Consider the following 12720-nt stretch of genomic DNA (forward strand, 5'->3'; position numbering starts at 1 on the left):
TGTGTGTGTGTGTGTGTGTGTGTGTGTGTGTGTCTGACCAGTAGGCGGGCTGTGCCAGGTGTGATTTCATTTTCCCAGAAGTCCCGGGTCTGTGAGATCGCTTTAGACCTTGCTTTTACCACCAACTGGCAGACGATGGTTGCTCCTCCCATCCAGACAAAGTGTGTGTACAGGTTGATTTACAGTATATCATCTGTGAATGTGTGTGTGTTTCACTGTCTTCTAGTACTAAGGTTTTCTTAGGTTTGTATTTTATCCCCTGTTCGATCTGCCTGTAGGTGGTTGTCTGTGTTCGCTTGGATGTGGACAAAGACGCATGTTTGTGGCTGTCTGTACAAGGACAAAAAGTGTTTGTGCACATGTGTGTCTGTCCTTTAGCGTGGGGGGGAACCAGAGGGAGGCCCTGAGGCTTTTACGAGGTTGGCTTCCTGCAGAGTGGAACGGTTAGAGGAAGATAATAATAGCCAGGTCAAGATTCAATTATTTGCCTGGGGATTAACCTTATGGGGTCTTTCAGGAAGGGCAGCGGGTGTTGGGGGCTTTTAGTCTTCTGAAACAGAAGCCACTTGCAAAGCTTTTTTATTATTGTTAAGTCCCCTGATCGTAAAGATCTGGAAGCTGCCACTGCAGGGCAGAGCTACAGGTCAGTCAGAGATGGTGTAGTTTAAATTAAACATAGTACATAACTGTCAATGTTAAATAAAATCCATTTCTGTTTCTTAAGGGGTTCTAAGGGCAATGAGATATATCTTGTGATGTAGGGACACCATGCCTGCAAGTCAATTGTATTGATAGGTCATTATTAAAACATGAAAGTCAAACATAAGCTATCAACAGAGGACATCTAACCTCACCCTGACATTGGGACAAGCACTGCAAATGAATATGTTGGAAATGCTACAGGCTTTTTCTTGATATTTAGCAGGGTTAGGCAAAATAACTATGTACCAAGACAGCTATCCCTTTTGTATGGTTGTTTTGACCGTATTGCTGACAATGTTGTTAATTATTGTAACGGCCTGAATGACATGGTGATAGTTCATGGCATGATATTGTATGAGTCACTGGGGTCAGAGAGGTTAGGTTAGAAAGCTAAGGATAACAGGACTGTTTGAGTGCAGCGACTGAGATTTCCAAGATGTGTCAGCATAAACGCTGTGAGGCCTGTCAGTCATGTCACCGACCTACAGAGATTTTTGTGAGATGGTGTTTCTGTGATTGGCAGAGAGTTAAAAGGAATGGGCTTCGTTCAGTAGTATTTGCTTCATACCAACCTTAAAAAATTTGCCAGACCATGCAACATCATCTGTCAAGGCAATGTTGCAAATATATGTGCTAACTTATATTTCTAATTTTAATCTTGTAATCGTCATGACAAAAGATGTGTGATCAATCATGAGATGACAAATTACTTTAAAGGTCCCCCAGGGTCAAACATATGTTCCCTTCCCCACTGGCTCCCTGGGCCAATAGATCAGAGCTTTACTGGCCCCTTGTATAATTTTACTGGCCCGGGAAAAGTAATGCCCGGGAAAAGTAATGCATTATCCAAACAACAAACCAAAAGCCTTTTATTCAGCATCTACAAATATGGCAAAGTAAAGGCAAATATGCGATTACTATGTAGACTCCCAATGACGATTATTTTCATTAGTCAGTATTGTTTTGTTTTTATTTTAACCAGGTTAACTGGGCTATTTAGGCGTTCATCTTAAAGGATTGTATAATTTCTGACAGTAGTTGAACGCAGCATTGGAGAAGCTGACTTTGCAATTAGCTAACTATGGCTAGTAATATTAGAGGACCTCGCGGTCCCTCCACGTCTCCCTGCCCTGTCTGGCTGGGTTTGAGTTGCTATAGTGGGGCGGCTGTGGCTCAGTGGTAGAGTGGTTGCCTCCCAATTGGAAGGTTGGTGGTTCAATCCTTGAAGACAGTCCAATGTGTGTATCTGATGAGCAGGTGACACCTTGTATGGCAGCCTTGGCCACAGAATGTGTCTCCTGGTTCCTGTATAATGTGAAAGTGCTTTGAGAAGTTGTTAAGACTAGAAAAAGGCTATATAAATAGAGTACATTTATAGCCACTAGTAAGGATCCACAGCATGTCGGTCGTTTGTTGATGTTAGCGTAGACTATTGTGCACCAAACTGACTCATAACTGTGATAGGCACACACAATGCCACTGGCCCAAACTGTTCAGCGACTGCCCAATCAACTTTCCCAACATACTGTTTTGCTGGCCATCGGGCCATGGCTTATGTTGACCCCTGTCTCCTATTGTAAAAAGTGAGATTTCAATGTCTTGTTTTATTATAAAGCAGGTTCAGGTGCTATGTAAATATTATGAGGGTGTCAAAACTCTAAATCCACAGATAACGGTGCCTATGAAAAATCCACCAGGACTTTGGTACAGTTGTGATGTCACAACTATAATATATATATATATATATATATATATATAAGTAGAAATTTGAGCTACAGTGCCGTTAAAGTCACTCCCCTACTGCAATGACACTGCAGAGACACTGAGAGCACAGATGTGGAAAAACTGAAAACGCTGTCCAATCAGAGAAGACTGGGCTTTTTTGGGTGGAGGGCTTAAAGAGACAGGTGCTAAAACAGGGTGTTACAGCATTTAAACATGTTCTAGTAGAAACTTAAAATACAAGTAAATACAAGTGCTAAAAATTAGCAAATTATGGGCCATTTAATTTCTCAGACATTTCATTTTCTGAATTAGTCACACAGAAACATACCCCATGCTTGTCATTATTTGATGTATTAACAGTTTGATTTCATTTCCAGAAAAATGTCTGTCATAATATATATGGCACGCACACATACACACACACACACACACACACACACACACACACACACACACACACACACACACACACACACACACACACCACACCATTCTTTTCTCCCTCAATATTAATTTCTGCCTTACCTATCAATAATGCCCCATTGAAAGCCAGAGCATTTCTGTTGCATACATTAATATGTGTCTGCCAACTGAGCCAGCAGGAGCACCGCAAGCACACACACACACACACACACACACACACACACATATGCACACGCTTACACACACTAGCACTTACACTGCGTATCCATCATAGTACAGTGTTGCGAGATGAAAGATGAGACAGAAATGTGAACTTCACAAGAGAGGAACACTCATACCGTCAGAGGCGGCCAATTGATGCGGGTGAATTAATCATCTGCTAGTCACTATCCAAAATACTTATGCATGAGCTAATGGAAGAACTCCTCCTGCATGAGGGGAGAAATTAATGTGTTGATGAGCAATGTCCCAGATATTTACAGGGCAAATCCAGGGCTGCAGGCTGTTCCACTACCTGCCTGTCAGCCACCCTGTCATCCGGTCTATTTTTCTACTGCTGTCTCCCTCTCTCTGTCTCTCCCTGCCTCTGTCTCTCCCTCTCTTGCTCGCTCAATGAAGTCTTGGCTGAGAGTATGATAAATGAAAAGAAAAGAAAATGTCTTTTGATCCGGCAGCCTTGTGTTACAGCTCTGTCAAAGAGCATTACCATGATAACCCAATGGAAAGACCAGCCAAGGGGTATCAAAGCCAAACATGCAAACCTTTAATTCACACACTATTAATGCACACGCACAAAGTATGGGCAGGCTGAATGAGTAGGAATGCAGCAGAAAAGGCCAAGCGACATTTTCATTTCAATTTCTCCTTTTAGTGATTTCTTTCTTTGTGTTTCCTGTAGCCGGCAGTAAAAAGTATTCTCAGATCGGCCAACAATGCTTTCAGTTAAGGTAGCTCTGATCAAATAACTGTGAACGGCACGCAATGTTGCATTGCAGGGAGTTATACTGTTTCATGTGTGATATATTCACTGCGTGGGGAGAGCAAATATTACCCTCCTGTTATGGGGAGAACAGAAAAAAAATAACACAGAGACCTTTGAAACTGTCAGGAAGATGAATTTCCTTCACTCTTGTGCGAAACATGCCATGTTATTGGGTTTAAAACACAGAGACATTTGAAGAATCCTCTCCGAGCAGCTACAATCCTGACTGTCTTTGGGTCGAAAAGGTAACGTCACCTTCGGTTGACGTTCTTAACAGTCAACCATCAACCAACTGATGTGTGATGCTAACAACAAGGCTAAAGGTAGTTCAGAGTGTGTTCAGCCTTCTTTTTTGTATGAAAAGTCCTTCAGCAGCCAGGCGATTTTGGACACTATTCAGTGATGGTTCTCGTTCTTCCCAGGACGTGTTTTTTTTGTTGTGGTGCACAAAAGAGGAACCCAGCACAATAAAAGAAATGGCCAACAATTATTTTCAATTACACTTCATCCGGGGCCACACTTTACCTATACTTGAACAAATGAACTGCTGAGGACTTTTGTAGAACACCAACAAACAGTAAAGCAGTCGAGGGGAAAGAAAAACGCAGGGGTGGAATGAAGAGTTGGAGAGCACAAACAAGTACTACGTGAGCACTAACTTTGAGTGCATTGCATATAATACAATGTGCCGGTTTTAAAATGTATTGCTGACATTTTATCAAGGCATCTGTGTTCTTTGATGTTGGGTGGCCAAGGCAGCTTCTGATTTCATGTTTTTGTAAAGACAGCCCCATTGCTTTAGTTCGATATACATAAGATGTACACTACCGGTCAAAAGTTTGGGGTCACTTACAAATTTCCATGCCACTCCATTATAGACATAATACCAGCTGATCTGAGTGGGTGGCTGATCTTTAATGCAATATCTACATTGCCCATTATCAGCAACCATTGATCCAATGTTCCAGAGGCACATTCTGTTTACTAATCTGATATCATTTTAAAAAACTAACTGAGAAAACACTGGAGAATCCTTTTGCAATTGTGTAAGCACATAATGTAATTTGAAAACTGCTGACCGGGTTAAAAAAAACAATGCAACTGACCTCAGCTGGTATTCTGTCTATAATGGAGTGCAATGGAAATTTCTAAGTGACCCCAAACTTTTGACCGGTAGTGTATATCAATAAGATAAGTCATATGGACAATCGTTAATTGGACAGTTTTGGAAATCGTCCTGGTCCTCCTACATCATCAGGGCTACACAGAACTACGTAGGGAAGTACTTCTGACTGACGGTACATTTCTACTGGCAAGCGTAATTTCCACACTTCCCATTCATGTCCATGTAAGCAGCCAAGCAATGCATTCTGGTAGTGCAGCGGCGACATTCGAGAAGCGGGGGACGTTGAGTGACCCACTCATTTGCTTACAGTTGAGGTCCAGGCTACTTTTATGGAAATTAGAGGCAACCAGCTCAATTTGCAATCCTATTAACTAACAGTTGTCGATCTGAAATGAAGACCAATTCAAAAACAAGAAAGTTTCCAAACAAGCTGCCATGTTGGTCCGCTTTGAAATCCGGGAGCAGACAGCCCTCTAGTGAATTGTTCGTCCAATAAGGTGCAGCCATGGCAGCTGTGGGAAGTTGTTGCCTGTTTGCTTTGCTTGTCAGTGATCAATAAAGACACCATAGAGGCATGATGATGAACAGGTTGACCAGGTGTATTGTACCATAGTTTAACAATGGGAGGATGGTAACTGGGTGAATGCTACCGCACATGGGGACCCGCTAAAATTCATGGAGTAGGATAAAAGCTCAACACACCACTGTTTTTAATTAATTTCACTTTCACTGAGCTCATACGGTGACCAATGCATCTTACCATGGTTACCTAATGATCTGGCATTTTATGATTATATATGAAACTCGCAGAGAACAATTTTAGTACCGCTTCCTTAACATTTCACAATCAGCGGTTGGTTTTTATCAAAGTTTAACTTTAGAATACTAAAATCACATATCTGCTTCTACATAATTCAGCGGTTAGTTTGTTGCGCAAAGAAACCACGTCAGTAACTTGATGATGAGTCTTCTCTGTAGGCTGGCTAGGTCTTATGATCTACTTCTACTTTGTAAAAACAGACCTATAGTATGGTAATGGAACAGTAATCATACATTTTTCTAGAGCTGGTTGTTTTGTGACTGTCTGGTGAGTCTCCCTGACTCCCATCCACCCCGGGGGTTTGGTACTGAACCCGACAACGCTGTGTAATAATTCTTTACTGTCTTACAGAAAGCCCACCAAACTCATATCAACCTTTCCTGCTTCAAATTATACAGTACGTATGGGACAGTGTTCAGACCAATGTAATTTAAATGACAGCAGCTATTGATGGTAAAGTGAAATAAATAAGTCGCCTCTCACATCTATGATGTCTGTCAAACAGGGCCAATTCAAGATTTAATAAACACATTAGTTGCATAATGGTGTGGCATTGTATGAGCTCTGTGACCACTAAGAGGAAGGATAATCATTTTATTAACTGTTGTTTGTCCACACTAATGTGAGCTATCAAACCTTACCAGGTTTGGTTTTGATCCGGGCTGTGATTCTATTCAAATATTTAAATGGGATGATTGACATGACTGTCCATGTCCATAGTTAACTTGCAGTTAATCACACATTCTCTAGTTATTAATGGTCTTATCAACATGGGAGCAGACAAATATTCTTGCTTTATGCAAATGTTTTATTTTTGCAACAATCCAAACCAATGACAAATACGGTACAGAATATTCTCCAGAATATCGCCAAAGGTACAGTATGCTCAAAAAAAATATGCTAAAAGCATAATATGGCAAACTCAAGCCCATCAATCAACACCAGGTGGGCATATTGACCTGAATGCAACATTACATACAGTTGGCCAGGCGTCTCCGTGGCAAATTAGCCAGCATGGCGTGCCTTTGGCAAAGAGGAGGAAGGTTCTCTGCATTAGCTGTATGCTTGACTAGCAAGTGGTATTTAAGACTGTGCATACTCCGATGGTAACTCAGTTCACAATGACAGTACATGCAAATAAGTTGAAAGAACCATCTGGAAGGGCTTTGAAACTGCACTTGCCATTAAAAAACACTTTTTTCCATTTCTTCTTGTGAAGGTTACTTTCTGCTAGACACCCACAACATTACTGCTCCAGCGGCTCCTGACTTAAACTACGGAGCGACCCGAGGCCTAAATCACTGAACGTGCATCAAAAGAATTAGTGCTGTTAAAAAGAATTCACGTTAATTTGTCCAATCTTCATTACTCTCACTGAGGATAGATGGAACAAGGTAAAACATGTCTTCACATGAAAAAAATGACTTTCTGAAGCCATTACATCATCCACCCTTGTCCTTCTATCACTGTGTGGGTAGCTATAAGCTGCTGCTGCTGAGGCAGCAGGCGGTTAGAAGTGTAATATAGTTTTATTGCATCAATTCTACAGGAAATACTCAGAATTGAGCAATTTTCTACATTTTATTTTGTATTTGGTCTCCCTTACCTTTTCAGTCTGTGAATGCCAATGTGTGTGAATGTGAAAACAACACTAAATGACATATTGTTGAGTCTAGTTGGAGCAGATTTACAGTATTTCTCCAGAGATAAAACACCTGAATCAGAACAAGAATATACTCAATCAAGGATCAATGAAGAACAATTAGATAAAGAGGATGATGTGAAAACTATAAATATATAGAATAAAGGCAATAACAACAATAAATATAAAGAATAAAGGCAATAATAAATGCCTAAAATAATTTATGTAGTTCTTGCAATATTCTGCATAAATGTGTAAAGAGTGAATAGAAATAGAAGGATATGGGAACTTAATTGGTAGGACCTTTAGGGCCATCAGTGTAAAAATTGCATTCAATGTCAAAGTAGTATTGCTGAAATAGTATAAAGTTAAAACTAAAAACCACATAGGCTAAGATTTCATTAAATTAAATAACCCAGAGGCACTGAGCTCATGGGACTGAAAGCGATAGATAATAACTTAGCCGGATTGTTTTATTTACCTGAGAGTTAAATTACGCCATGTAATGTACCTTGTTTCATTTTGGCACCAGTTTCTGTACACTATAAAAGTCACATTTTAATAATTTGATTATTTAGTTTGAGTAAATGGAAAATAACTTTTAGTTTAGTTTTTTTTTATTAGTGAAAACTGATTCAATGCTGTTTTTGATTGTCATATATAATCATTTGAAGGCTTGTCAACATCTTTGTTGTGTACAGTTTGGATCAAAGTCAAGATGTTCTTGTCTATTATGAGATTAGCATTAACAGTTCTTAGTTAACTTTTTGTACAGTATTGTAATACAAGACACACCCCAACCTCACCCCAGTAACTACAGATACACTTTACTCTTGACATTATTGCATCTACCTGTGTTCAATGCTAGTAGAAGCTATATTTTCTGTCAGTCACTGGCTTGAGCCGAGCAGCTAAAATATAGCCTACGCTAAGAAATTAACAGTTATATTTTTTTAGCCAACATGTTGGCTAAGTGAACATTTACATTAACCCTTCAGTCATTCCCACAGATGTAAACACCAGATATAACTAACTGTAGGCAACATCAGCGGTAGCTTATTGTGTTAAAGTTAGCTTACTTTTCTCTATATGTTAGCATGCTGGCCTGCATGCATTCCATAGTTTGCCCCAGCTGTTTTGACATATTTAGCTTCTTCCCATTGGGATTATGGATGCATTATGCCATAAATTAGTTAAGTCATTGCTTTCCCTTCCAGGAACCTGTTGCGCTAGCTAACATTACTAGCGGAAAAATACATGTTAACCTGTAATAAACCTGTGCTTAACAACACTTGAACAACCACAGCCCATGCTGTTTCACATTGTGATTCAACAATGTTAAGTTAGTGCTATGTTTCCCTCCTGTCTTTTACTAAATACCTATTCTGTACACAGTATTCTCGTAGTGATAGAAACAGGTTAAGAAAACCAAATAGATGGGTTTTCTTGTTGCTTTTCACAAAAACATCCCTCTTCATTTGCCAGAAGAAGCACCACTTAACACCAGCAATGCCAGAGCCAACGCCATTGGGGGGGTGTGATTAAAAAAAGATTGCCCATAATTGGCCATCAGCTCAAACAAAAGATAGAAACTCTTGCGCATTGGGTTTTTCGGTAATGGTACCCCTAAAGTGTTTGGTGGTCTTAGTGTAAAGTCCAACAGGTCAAGACATATTTTTGATCAATTTACCAATCAGAACCATTTTGTTTGTGATTCATTTTCTTTTTTATTTAGAACAATTGAAATGCATTTTGTTATAGTTTTCATTTTTAAGTACGCTTCTCTTTATTTTTTTTATCATGTTTTAGTCCAGTTTTCCTTATGATAAGAAAATAGTCCTCAAATAGGCTAACTTTTCACCATAGTTTTTGTTGATGAAACTAACAATGGTAAAATTTAACACATGGTAAATGTTGTAGTGCATCATTCATCCACCGAGTCCTATTCACTGTGTTGAAGTTTCCTGGAAGCAAATGAGCCATGATCGTGTTCCACTGTTCTGGAATCGCTGTCCTACAAAATCTACAGCTGGCAAGACTGTCACATTCAGTAAATGTCAATCAGACCTCAATTTAATCCCCTACTGCGTCTGTTATTGGCGGTCTATAATTCAATCTTTACATTATTTTTTTCCACCAACAGCCAGACTTCGAGTTTTCTCAGCGACTCTGGGGTCATGCTATAGGAAGTGTTGGAATAGTGTTGTGAGCCGAGATGTCATTTCTGACTCTTTGCTGCTGTTCCCATTATAAAAGATCAAGTGAAACAGCAGCTGCTTTGCTGCCTCTGGAAAGCTGTGATAATAAGTGTGTGGTTTCTGTGTGTGTTTGTGTGTGTGTGTGTGTGTGTGTGTGTGTGGGTGGGTGTGTGTGCGCGGTTTGGCAAAGCACTGGATAAGCCTGAGAAAGAGAATAAAGAACCATAAAAACAGAGTTTTACTACTTATGTCAGTAGTACAGTATCATTTCACGTGAATGCTTTACTCCATAAAAGGAAAGAAAAAGTTTTCCAACACAAGCATGGGCGGTAACATTTTGGACATACTATACCATCCACTGACAGATGCATACCTATCGGCCTATCCCAGATCATCTCAAGGTTAAAGGGAATTTTCAGTGTAAGGAAATACACACCAATAAGCTGTTCCAGGGTGTGTTTAATATGGCCGTCATATCATGCTGAGTTAGCCTTTAAAACCGACCGCCATTACTTTTTTCAGAGTGAGTGATGATAGACCACAGTCGACAGCATATGTAATGGCACAGTCAGCTAAAGTCAGTCCTTCCTGTTATTGCTTCATACACTACATAATATAAATTTTCCATAAACAATCATTATCTCCACCTAGAAACACTGGTGAGCCCAAAAGGATCAAATCTCTTTCTCCATTTCGTACCTCACACTGTTCTTTAGTATTGTCTAAATAAACCAAAAGAAAATATTGAAATGCTTATTGGAAACCCCATAAAGAATGGTGTCAGATTGAATTTGTATCTGTTCAATCCATTTCAGAACTGCATTAAAACCAACATGTTATCATGTTAAGTTGCCTGGCTTTTTGCGAAGGTAACAAAATCCTACACTCACTAACTAACAGGGTTATGTGCGGGACAGTTGCTTGGCCAACTGTAGTGACTAGGACTCCAGAAAATCACTGCACCGGGGCATGAAAACCACAAAAGTTTGTATTGAGATGTTTTTTTGTTCCAATCAAATCAATCTTTTTCAGGCTTTATGCTAAGCTCAGCTCACCTGCTGTAGCTTTCTTTTTAATGTACAAATATAAGAGTGGTATCAATGTTTTTTCTGTAGGCCTTACTCTTGCAGCAAAAAAAGCACACTTTTTTTTAAAAACATCATACAATTTTTTGGTTCAGTTGCGTGATTGATTGTGTTAGGTTGAATTCTAATCTGAATTCACACATTTGTGCTTCATTTTAATACGACTCAATACAAATTTACCATAAGATTAGCCAATTAAAACAATTAAAAATGCAAAATTTTAAAGGGCTTTCTGTTGGGGAACGTTCACAATTAGACGCCGTAAGAATGGAGTGGCAAAAGTACTTTCATTGTCTCATACAAATACATGTCATGAAATTCATTCTCTGCATTTAACCCATCCCTCAAGGGAGCAGTGGGCAGCCATTATACAGCACCCGGTGACCAACTGCAGATCTGAGCCAGGGCATTTGCCAAGGTGGGGACCACCCGGAGGAAACCCACGCAAACATTGGGAGAACATAAAACTCCACAGAAAGGCCCGGAATGACTTAGACTCAAACCCAGAGCCTTTTTGCCGTTGGGCCACCATGCTGATATTTGCATTGAGTTATCTGGGTTACTTATTTATTTAACAGGGGAGCAGTGGCTGGAGGTAAAACAGGTTAATGTAAACGGTTTAACCCCAATAAGATGGAGCCTGGCCAGGATCCCATAACCATTTGCATGTAAATCCTGCTATTGACTTTGTCTTAACAGGCACTAGGGCTGGCAATAATACACTGTCAATGCTCTGCGTCAGGTTTACTACAGACATCATTGACATATTTTGTTTTGTTTGGGATCTGCACACCAGCACACTAGATTGGAAATTAAACACTGACTATGAAGTGAAAGCAACGACTTACAGCTTTAATTTGAAGGCGTGCCTCCCTTGAGACCTGCTTAGTGCTTGGTAAGTAAGGCGTGACCGTGGAAACCTTTCGTTGACTTGTCTGTATATTCAAATCCATTTTTCACCCAATAATGTGTGTGTGTGTGTGTGTGTGTGTGTGTGTGTGTGTGGTAACCCTAATGTATGTGAACAACCTCAAACACCCTCAAAGTCAAGTCAGTCAGCACTTAAACCTTAAAGTCATTCTTTAAATACAAATGTGCTGGAATAGAGTCAAAACAATAAAAAATGTATGACTGCCCAAGTTTTGTTTTTACTCTACTGTTAAATTCTGTCTTATGTATAGTGTTTGGGTACATTGTATTTAAAATTTGAGATTTGTCCTTTTCCTTTATGGCACATTTAGTAAATGCCCTCCCAAATAATTTGTTTTTAAAGCTGCACTAGTATGTTGCCAAAGAGTAACACAACTGGAAAAGAAGGGACATTTACTTTTGCCAAGAAAGAGAATCCCATTGGTTGTCATGCCTCTCAAGTAAATTACTATTTCATTTTCATTATACAATGTAGGGCTGGGCAATAATTTAATATGATAATTTATCATCTTTTGATGGCATCATGTCGTGATGAAATCTTATATTGAGATATTGTAACATAGCAAGCACGTACTACCTACCTTTTCTGAGAAAATCTGCAGTGAAACATTTTGAGGGAATATCATTTAAAGAATTGCAGATTTGTTTCAACATCTAACTATTTTTGTGCATGTATGTAAAAAGTCAGAATATAACTCTATACCTCTATAATTATACTTGAAACTCCATCCATCCATCTATCTTCATCCGCTTTTCTGGTATCTGTATACACTTTCTCTTGCATGTTCGAAATAAAGATATCAATCAATCAATCAAAAATCGAGTCGCGGGGGCAGCAGCTCCCTTTCCCAAGCAACATCAACCAGCGGCGTTCCCAGGCCAGGTTGGAAAAATAATCTCTCCACCTAGTCCTGGGTCTTCCTCGAGGCCTCCTCCCAGCTGGACGTGTCTGGAACACCTCTATAGGGAGGGGCCCAGGAAGCATCCTTACCAGATGCCCGAACCACCTCAACTGGCTTCTTTGGACGTGAAGGAGCAGAGGCTCTACTCCGAGCTCCTCTCGGATGACTGAGCTTCTCACCCTATC

At 39.8% G+C, this 12720-nt stretch overlaps 1 long non-coding RNA gene across 1 annotated transcript in view; it reads left to right on the plus strand.

Annotated features, from left to right (window-relative positions):
- The window catches only part of LOC116706360 (uncharacterized), a 16755-nt gene that overhangs the window by 944 nt on the left and 3091 nt on the right, over window positions 1–12720 (plus strand). The gene's annotated exons all lie outside the window — the stretch shown is intronic.

The sequence above is a fragment of the Etheostoma spectabile genome, chromosome 18, assembly GCF_008692095.1.
Source record: "Etheostoma spectabile isolate EspeVRDwgs_2016 chromosome 18, UIUC_Espe_1.0, whole genome shotgun sequence".
NCBI lineage: Eukaryota > Metazoa > Chordata > Actinopteri > Perciformes > Percidae > Etheostoma > Etheostoma spectabile.